Here is a 9,475-nt window from a genome sequence, read left to right on the forward strand (position 1 = left end):
GTTGACCCGTCCCTCCCACAGCACGATGTGCGTTCCCCGACCCCTCAGGATGACACGGGAAGGTGCTGTGTCCAGTTCTGGGGCCCTCAATTCAGGAAGGACACTGAAGTGCTGGAACGAGTCGAGAGAAGAGCAACAGAACTGGGTGAAGCATCTGGAGCTCAAGTGTGATGAGGAGCTCTCGAGGGAGCTGGGGGTGTTTGGCCTGGAGAAAGGACGCTCAGGGGGGACCTCAGCGCTGGGCACAACTCCCCGACGGGAGGCTGCAGCCAGGTGGGTGTCAGGCTCTTCTCACGGGAAACCAGCGATAGGACAAGGGGACACAGCCTTAAGAACAGGTTTAGGTTGGACATTAGGAGGAATTTCTTCACAGAAAGGGTGATTACACATTGGAACGGGCTGCCCAGCGAGGTGCTGGAGTCACCGTCCCTGGAGTGTTTAAGGGAAGACTGAATGTGACACTTTGTGCCATGGTCTGGTTGACAGGGTGGTGTTTGGGCCACAGGTTGGACTCAATGATCTCGGAATTTTTTTTCCAACCTCATTGATTCTGTGTTTCTGTGACTCCTGTGTCCAGGGGGAACAGGGTGGGTAACTGCTGTCATTCCAGAACCAGGCACAGGGATGCACATCCATCAGGTGTTCACATCCATGGAGGGGCTCCACAGACAGAGGTAAAATAATAACTAAGCATGGATAGTTCCAGTGGTTTCAAATGAGAGAAAGAAAAAAAGTGTCAACTTTTCCTGTAGTTGTGGACAATATGGACAATTAAGGACAATACAACAGTGCAAATGGAAATATGATTTTTTATATTATGTTGCAGCTGAAGTCTTCCCCCCTCTTTCTCTAAGGGGTGGAAACCAAGTTTTACTTTATGCTGCATAAAATCTTGGTGTCAAGAAGAGGATAATGATTCTTAAAAATAACTTTACTTATAAAGAACTGTAGCAATCACCCTCTGAAATGCATCTAGCATTATTACTGTTTGCTCAGAAAACACAATGAAATCAAATTAAGTGTTCCTTTGTATGAAACAATCAATTTAAGCAAATTTTAACTCAGCAAATGGGCACGATCCCTCTTGAGTGCTCTATTGTTACAGTCTGGGTGGGTTAACTGGAGTGGGTGGAAGGAGCCTTTATTGAGTTGCCTGGAGCAGCAGAATGAAACATGCCCTGCAGCTGAGGGATATCAGGAACATGTCATAGCTGGACCATTTCCAGAAGGCCGGGAAGAACAGGTGCCCTGTCAAGTTCAGGGAGAGCCTGACATTAGTGGGCAGTGGGTGCTATCTATGGAGAGACTCTGCAACCTCAGAAGAATTGCAGGATCTGATCGTATTTTAGTTACTGAAGACATTTCTCATTAATGAATAATATCAAAGTCTGCCATTAAAAGTAGCATCCAACAGCACCTTTCTGATGGCACGCGGGAGTTGTTGGCTTGACTTCCATGCGGCCTCTCCCCAGCAAACAAAACCATTAGTCCTGTTTTGCCCTTTTGGATGAGCAATTTCTTTGTTCCTCCTGCCAAACAGCACATTCCTGGAACCAAAGCATTTCTGGTCCTGCTGGCACCCCATTATGGAGGGAAAAACAGACTTGCAAAAGCAAAAGTATTTGCTGATATTACAGGAAGTTAGGTAGCTGAGATCAGCACCAGATTTAGTAGATGACCAGTTTTGCTCTTGCTGGTTACGAGGCTTGCAGGACAGGGTGAGGGATGGGGTTCAGAGGTACCTGGGAGCTGCACATTTTCTGTCTAGATGATGCAAAAGGCATAAGGTGGGAAAGCCAAAGTTTTGATTTCTCTGGTATGCACAGCTTTTTACAAGGCAAAATAATGTGATAAATGTGCAGAATGTTTTGTCTCTAAATAGACTCTTAATTTCATAATTATTTTGTCCTCTGTTGCCAGCCAGGCATATCTCAGTACTCAGTGAACCATGGCCTGTGTGAGCACGAATTGTAAATAATTTTGTTAAAAGACTTTTAAAAACCTTTTCTGCTAACCACATGTCCCCACTGGTGGGGTACCTGGAGGTAGCAACTGAGTATTCATCTTTTGGAAGCACCTGAAATAGTGTGTGCTGGGTCAGATCCTCAGGTCAGTGCCCATTCACCAATCCCCTGCTCTTCTTCCCTCCCAGCTTTGTCATTGCTGCTGGGTGACTCACAGGGAATCAGCAGAATTTATCTGCTGATTTTGTTTCACAAAAAAAGTCTCCTAAAAAAAGCGAAGAGTACAACCAATTTCCAGCAGATTAACTAGACCAGCAGGACTCCCTTGTGACCAGAAATTTGTCTGTGCAGACAGAATGGGGGAAAATGGAGAATTCCAGGCATATGAACCCAGTCCTGAGAGGAGCACTACCATTTTTAATCAAGAGGAAAACCAAAAAGAAATATCTGATTAAATTATATACAGAGCATTCACTAGAATGTGAATTTAGAGCACAAGCATCCCATTTTCTTCATGGCTGCAAAGACTGACTAGCAGTTTAAATAGCATGTAATTATTTTTCTAGCCAAATGTTTCAAAATGGGAGAGGAAGCCAGATGTACCAAAACATTTAGAAAGAGACACACCCTTCCTAAGAAACAGGGAATAGATGTTGTTCGTTGCAAAATACCTTTTAAAATCACGTTCTCGTTTTCTGTCTTGTTGATTCCTGTGAAAGTTTGTCATCACAGTGATTCTTAGTGGTGACAGTCTCCATGGATTTTGGAAAGTGGTGCCTATCTACTTACTGGTTTCAAGACTGGGATATGTTGGATGGTGGGAGTTTATTGAAGTTTTCTCTCCCTGCCCAGGAGAGACAGTAATAAGTGACAATTTACTTACTGAAACTAAGATAAGCAAAACCTCTGAACTGATGTGCTTCTCAGGAGCTGTAGATAACTTCCCCTTTTCACTGAAAAGGTTGTCACAGTCCAGGATGGAGGCTGGGGGAATTATGGACGTTTTGTCTTTATTCAGTAGTGCAAGAACTGGTCAGTGACATAAAATTTACATAATTAGTACAAAACCCTCAGCGGTGGCTCATCAAAAATGTGAACCATCCTCAGAAACGCAGCCTGCATTGCTGCAGACACAGCTCTTTGGGCTGGTATTTCTGGTGTTTATCAGTTTTCGCTTGCCAACATCTGCTAAGAATGATCCCCGTGGCCGTGGCTCAGCAGGACCAGACATGCCACGGCTCTGTCACAGCAGAGCAGAGGGGCCACGCTCAGCATTGCGTTCCCCCACGGCAGCCGCAGCCCTGCCCAGCCGGAGGGACCGGGGCCAGCAATGCCGAGGCCAGCTCGCCTCAGGGCCTGCAGAAACTGCAACAAGGATTATTGAAATGGCACAAAACAAGCAAAGGCACATCCCGTCACTGAAGCAGGGCATGGACTCAGCATGGCCAGACCTGAAGCACGACCCTGTGCTGTGGGGCCTTGTGCCCGTAGAGGCACCCGAGACTTTGGTTGCCCAAGCCCCACGGCTGTGACTGAGCTCATGTGTGGTGAACCTTCCCCCAGCAGCTCTGGGGTTTGGGCTTGCTCCTCTCCCTGCTCTCCAAAGACCTTGTTCCCTGGCACAGGAGAGCTGTGAAAAGTGGCTTGGATGTAGAGGAAGGCGCACCTGAAATCCAGAGACCCGCCCATAGGACATTGTGATTGTTTGAACCTGTCCTGATACAAGGGTTGAAGCCTGAGCAATTAAACTACTGGGAAGGTATTTTTCCTTTTTCTTGTTGGAAATGGCTGTTTTCCAAGCTCAGCTTGACTCACTGGATGGTGTGTCCTGATGGAGTTGCTGACTGAGTAAGAAAATAAGTTCTTAAATACAACTACAGCTCAGCACCAGCTGCAGAGCCACTTTAAGAGCTGCAGCACCAACCCTTTGCTGTATAAGCACCATGCCAGGGGGACACCACTGTTTATCATCCACTGTCACATGGTGCTGCAAACCTGTGTGAGGACATGGTAAAGCCCAGGCTGACCCCCTTCCACTCCTCCCACACCTCCATTGACTGCAGCCCAGCCCTTCCCACCTCAAGGAGTCCACCTGAGGTCCCCAGCAATCCCTTGCAACAGCAAAACAGAACAAAGATCAGGGCCACGGAAGGTACAACAATCAGATTCCTTTGCTCTACAGCAAGGAATAGTGAGAGGTACATTTTCTCCAAGGGAACCTTTTCTGCTCCCCTCATTCAGCAGCACATACATCAAGATACCTGGGTGACCCAAAAGATTCTATGTGGCACATTTTAGTGTAAACTCTACCAAAATTAATGTGACTGATGGCAGCCATGTTACCCTGCTGGTTTTCTCAAAATTAAATGGTGTCTGGGAGCACAAGAGAGGACATGTCCACACTGCAGCATGCACATGCAGCAAACTCCCAGGGCTACACAGGAGTAAAAGGACTTCTGAGAGATGGGCTGTGCATGGGAGGTGCTCCTGCTCTTAGTCCAGCAGCTTATTTTAGCCAACAACTTAATTAACACAGCCTCAGTTTTTTCAGTCACTCCTTTGATGGAGGCATGAAGCAAGAAACCAAGGGAACCCTGCAGCAGGACTTCAGCCTGGGCTATCTGCACTGGAAGCTCATTTGCACACACCTTCCACTGAAGCCTGAGGGAAGGCTGGACCACTCCAAATGCAGGTGTGTTGGTGCTGGCAGGTCCTCCCATTAGGGCAGGGTGATTGAGGGAGTTGTGGGGTTCTCCCTCTTGCTCAGTTGTTTTCAGAGGAGTGAACAGACTAATCTGCTTCCTCCAGTCACCTGAGTGTAGGAGCTGCCTGCAAACTGGAAGAGCATTTCTAAAAAGCTGTAAAACACTTGCTGTGTCATGTGTCTGAGAAGCGGTGTCTGTACAGCTACACAGATGAGCTAGGTGCAAGGATTGCTTAATAAAAAACAACAAACCCGGAGCCTGTTGACACCAGCATGGACAAAGGGGTCAACAGGCATGAGGACAGAAACTTGAGAAAAGGCAGGAGGTAGTGGCAAGGCTGTTTGAGTTCCAGGGAAGAAGGAAGAGGAAGAGCAGCACAGAGCACAGCCAGCAGCCTGATCAGGTAACTCACTGATGAGACAGAAGGGCTGCACTCGCCAGGGCTGGTGGATCCAGCTGGCACTGCCTCAACGCACACTAAGCATCAGGTGTCAGGGCACACATGCCAAGGCCCCTGCCTCCCATGCAGATCCTGGCAGCTGTTCAAGTATCTCAGAAATCTTCTCTGGGCAGATTACAAGGGAAGTGGAGATGAGACACAAACACCAGGCCAGGAGGGAGCTGCACTTCAGGACTCCCCTCTCCTTTGCAAGTCTTGAGTTGTGTGGTATGAGCTGGCAAGATTGTAATTCAGATCCTCAAATATAAAATGCTCTTCTAGGAGTAAAACCTGATCTGAATCTGGATTTGTGTTAAAGGTGCAAGACTGGATGAGGTGCCTGGCAAGGACAGAGTCCAATAGCTCAGTTGAAAAGTGCTTTTAGAACTCAGTTTACATTTAAAAGGAAAAATAAATTAATTTTTAGAGTCCCAAGCAGAATGACCAGGCAGCAGGAGCTGAGCTAGTGGAAAACACCTTCAGAAATCTATCCTCAAAAAGTCCCATGAAACAGGGCTGGGAAGAGGGAGACCTGCTCTCAAAGGACTGCCAGACCCCATAGCACTGAGAGAAAATAACCTTTTTTTCTGGGATAGAGAAAACAGGACCTGACCTGAATCCTCCCTCCAGACAGCTAGAAAGCTGAAGGTCCCAGAAAAAAGAAATAGGCTTGATGCTCTTTAAAGCAGTCTGGCTGCAGACTCTGACCCAACTTAGTGAACAGTATGTTCACAAGCTTGCAGAACAGAGCACCTGTACCTGTGGCTGCAGAAATGTGAGATATCATAAAGTGCTCAACAGAGATGACAATAGGAGAATTTTGCTCCAAATAACACTTTTTTTGCCAAACCTCTATTCTTATCTCTTAACTGAAATCCATTCCTCAAATTGTAAATCTGTGCTATCTGATGGGCTAATATGTGTTTTACACAGTGATAGCATCAAGAGTTTTTAAATTTACCAAGGCTTATCAAAGTCTCAGGTTGCTTGGTTTCTGCAGAGCCTGGAAAAGTTTTCCAAAACTCAGTTCCCTGCTGGTGTAAATATTGTTTGGCAGCATCAGAAAGGCTTTCCAAGGGGAAGTGAGACAGACTGGAGCTCCTGTCTCTTTGAACCCCAGCCAAATGCATCTTAAATTACAAACTTAGACTAGTGTGGTCCTGCTCTTGAAAAGAGTTTAAAGGGATTGTAAAACACAATGACACTGATCTTCTGTTTAATTGCCACACAAACCAGATAATTGGATACAGAGGATTAAAATAAAAACTGAATATTTGATAATACAAAATTGAGAGGGGAAAAAACAGCTATGTAAAATTACTGTGTTATCAGTGATTCTTGATCGTTTTCATAGCTGAAAATGACCCAGAGATTTAATTAGTTTTGGAAAATGTTCTTCCTATAAACTAGTGATGAAGAAAAATGTGAATCTTGTTATATCTAAACAATCAGCAACTACTGAAACTAAGGAAGATTCATACTGAAACTGAAACATCAGTCTTCATAGTCAAAGTGTACAGAAGAATGTGACATAATTTATTTTAGGGCAAAACGTTGGCACTAATATGCAGTAAAAATACTGGAAAATGTGGCAAACTCAAATAGCTCATAGGCTTCAATGCCTGAATGAATCACTGCTGTCATTCAATCCAATTGCCCAGAGTCCTGTGTTTATTCTTTTTAAAGTAGTCTTATTTAAGGAACCAACTTTCCAATTTCATTGGAGAATTTTAAAACCTTCTGCAGCCCAGCTACTGCACTTCTCACTCTGCAGGAAAGCACTTTTTAGACACGTCACCTGAGCATTTCAGTTTTAGATCAGAGGCCTCCTCCCTGCTTTGAACTTTGCAGATTCCAGGGATTGACAGCACCAGTCTCAACCGTGCTTCAGGTTAAAAAAACTTCTGACCTTAAATCCTGAATAAGCTACCTGCACAGTGGAAGAAGCCGAAATCGAGACAACACAGCAGGGAATAGTAAGATTAAAAGCATTGCTAACTGTGCTTAACTTCAGTGACTTTCTGTTTTTTAGAGGTATTTGGGCTTAAAACTCTCAGGCAGCTGCATGGCTGCCTGCCAGAAGGAAGTTCACAGAAAAGCTGTTTGCACAGCATCAGCCTATTTTTAGTGTATGGTTTGGGAGGGAGTTTCTTCCTCCCCCTGTCCCAAGCCTCTGAAATGCTCTTCACTGGCAGGCAGAGCCTGATGGGAGTCTTTGCACAGGAATATGGAATTTCTTCTGGCCAGCAGAGTAAAATTGGGTCTTGCATGTATGCCAAGCAACCTGCATGTCTACCCAGCTTACGAAAAGCTGGGCAGCACCAGCCCTGGTTGCTTTCTTCTCAGCTGGAATGTTGTTTTAGGAAAAATAAAAGCAGAGAACCCAGTTTAAACAAAGTAAGATACCATCTCTGGCAAAAATTCAGATAAAGGTTTAAGATTCCTGCTGCAGTAACTGGGTAAGAGAGCAGCCAGTCCAAACTCTGTATCATCCCAGTGCACATGCATACACAAATAAGAAGTGGTTTGTGTGCACTAATCCTACATTCATATGAAGTATTGCTGTCACTTTGCTTATTCTTGCACAACAAAAATGTACATTTTAGGTGGGGGATGCATTCACTGTGAAAGCTGAAGTACTCCCAAAAATTTGAAATGGGAGCATGGAGAGTGCCTTGTACTGGGCAGTGTTGGGAAGTTTGTACTAACTCTGCAGATGTGGGCCACACTGCCAGTGTGCCCACAGATGTTATTACCACAATTATTATTGCTATTTTAAAAGAAGGGGTGAAAAAGGAAACACATAGCTGTGAGCTCCAGGGCTGTGCTCCAGAGCTTTGCCAGTGCAGTGTTTGCTCCAGAGCAGCTCTGGCTCCCTCACAGGTGCGGGTGTGAAAGGGCCACAGGGCAGTGTACGAACTGGGAGCTCTGTACTGCCCTTATCCCCTGCACCTCCAACCCTCGTCTGTGCCAGCCCTGCACCATGCCCACAGACTCCTTTAAAATCTCAAATTCCAGAGATTCCACAGCCTACCTAGGAAAGGTATTCCAGAGCTTTGCTGCTCCTGCCCATGTGGATGTCTCAGCTCAGTATCTCCTGCTGTAACAGAATCTCTTTTCCTTGTCCTACTCGCAGCAGTGGGAAAAAGTGTTTATTTCATTCTTTGCACCTACTTCTAACAGATTTGAAAACATCTCTCCCATCACCTTGAAACCAGCCCAGTCATCCATCCTGTCACCCCTCGCATTGCTTTTCATCAGTCATCTCCAGCTGATCCCCGTTTTCCAAGAAGTGCAGTGCCCACAGCTTGATACCATGTTCCAAGAAAGGCTTTCTGCTACCACACGCGGAAGAGGCTCCACACCATGTATCTTACAGATTACATTCCTGTTCATACATCCCACAACAACATTGGGGTTTTTTCTGGAGCAGGATGCTGTTGAATCATGTTCAGCTGGTGACTGGCTATAAGCCCAGGAGAACTCTTCTGCACAACTGCTACCGTAGCAACCTGTCCTGTCCCATCCTGTATTTGTTCAACTTCTGCTGAAGTCTACAAACACGCATTTGTCAAATCCATTGCTGGTGTTACTGCATCACATGCTCTTTTGAATTTGTCAAGTTCACTTTCAATTATATTTGTCTTCTGCTCAGTCAGTAGGTAGCTCAAGTCTGGTGCTCGCTACAATTTAATCAGCATATGCCATCCAAGTTGTTAATGAAAATACCAAGTAATCTCGAAACAGAGAACTGCAGAGAATCCCTCTCAACACATCCCTGCAGTGTGAATTTTTAATAATTAATCTGAATAAGGTTTTCCAAACAGTTTTTATCACCTCACTTTTAAATTGATGTCAGATCACATTTCCCTGCTACCTTACATAAAGTCATTAGAGCCACTTAAAATAAAGCTGTGCTCACTGCTTCTCCTCTGCTCAAGGATCTTGTTAACTTGGTGCAGATTAACCAAATCTGATCTTTTAGACACTCACTGATAAGTTTCCTTTTCCATTAATTTTCCAGTTTAAACTATTGACCCTGAGTTCTGAGCAGGCAGAAGGAAGCAGAGACAAGCTGAGCCTTCAGCAGAGACAAGCTGAGCCTTTTAGTCTAATGCTGGGAAGTAATTTACCATATGGGATGTCCAATGCAGGCACAAGGACAACTACAGTTGTGTTTGTGCTGCAATCCCTCACACAGGGCAGAGTAAGCAGAGCTTGTCTAAGTGAGGACTTGACAGCCCTCAAAGCATTCACTGCTCTGCTCTGACATCACACAACACATGGACAATGAGAGTCTTTTCCCCCTGTGCCTATGGGTCCCCACTCCACCGCTAGAAGTGTCCAGCTGCTCCAGTGAGAAATCA

Source organism: Pseudopodoces humilis, chromosome 15 (assembly GCF_049639895.1).
Source record: "Pseudopodoces humilis isolate 2021_Gansu_Grassland_sample_001 chromosome 15, ASM4963989v1, whole genome shotgun sequence".
NCBI lineage: Eukaryota > Metazoa > Chordata > Aves > Passeriformes > Paridae > Pseudopodoces > Pseudopodoces humilis.